We start from the raw sequence: 987 nt of genomic DNA, 5'->3' as shown, positions 1-987 counted from the left end.
TTTTTTCTTCGTAGAGATGTGAGCTAGATAGATTCATCCCACGCAGTCCAAATAAACAAATACAGAGAGGCAAACCGGTGCCAACAGTTACAGTGATACAAGAACATTTGAAAAATAAAATGATTGCAAAGAAAAAGATAAATCAACAAAACATGAACTAAATAGAAAGAAGCAGGAAAAAAAAGTAAATATCTTTCCTCAAATCCCAAAGGTATTCCACCTTGTTCCCCCTCCCTCCCTCCCTCCTTTTTTTTTTTTTTTTAAGTATCATACAGCAAAAAGACATTCAGAAGAGCAGACCGGAGTGATAGAAAACACTCATGCAAAGAAAGCCTTTTTCACACATAGTCACTAACACGGGAAAAATCATCTCAAACAACAGCGCTGTCAACAGTCAGTGCCTTCAGGTCTTTTAGTGGATGTTGTTATTGTTGTTTGCTGTTTCTCTACAGACTTTTGATTTGCTACTGTACTTGATAAAAACGATATGACACCCATTATAGGCTATCAAGTCTTCTGACTAGAGTGACCTCCCACTTTTCTATCTGTCCATTGGACCTGGGGATCCAACAGTTTATTACCAACAGTCTTTGTGTCAGGACCCCCAATGACCAAAAGAAAAGTTCAGATGGGAGGATTTCTACAGAAGAACCGGAGCCACAGGAATGAGCTTAGGTTGATATCCCTTAATATAAAAAAAGGCGTGATGATTCTTTTTTTTTGGCATCTGTTCTTATTCTTTTGATATATTTGTCTACTTTTACAATCATTTTCTATGCGGCAAACAATTAAAGAGTTTCATTCCAAAATAAAAAACCTCTAACAAAATGATGGCAGCTATTAAAATAAAGTCTACTATGGGTAACTATTAAAGACCTTTATTTACAAAACAGTTCTGTTTTATTAACAATCATCTGTGATATTAACTGATAAAGCTTTTTTTTTTCCTGTAACAAATATATCACATTTTGGAATGAAACTCTTTAA

This window comes from Epinephelus fuscoguttatus, linkage group LG18, assembly GCF_011397635.1.
Source record: "Epinephelus fuscoguttatus linkage group LG18, E.fuscoguttatus.final_Chr_v1".
In the NCBI taxonomy this organism is placed as follows: Eukaryota; Metazoa; Chordata; class Actinopteri; order Perciformes; family Serranidae; genus Epinephelus; species Epinephelus fuscoguttatus.
This window is presented reverse-complemented; position numbering follows the sequence as displayed.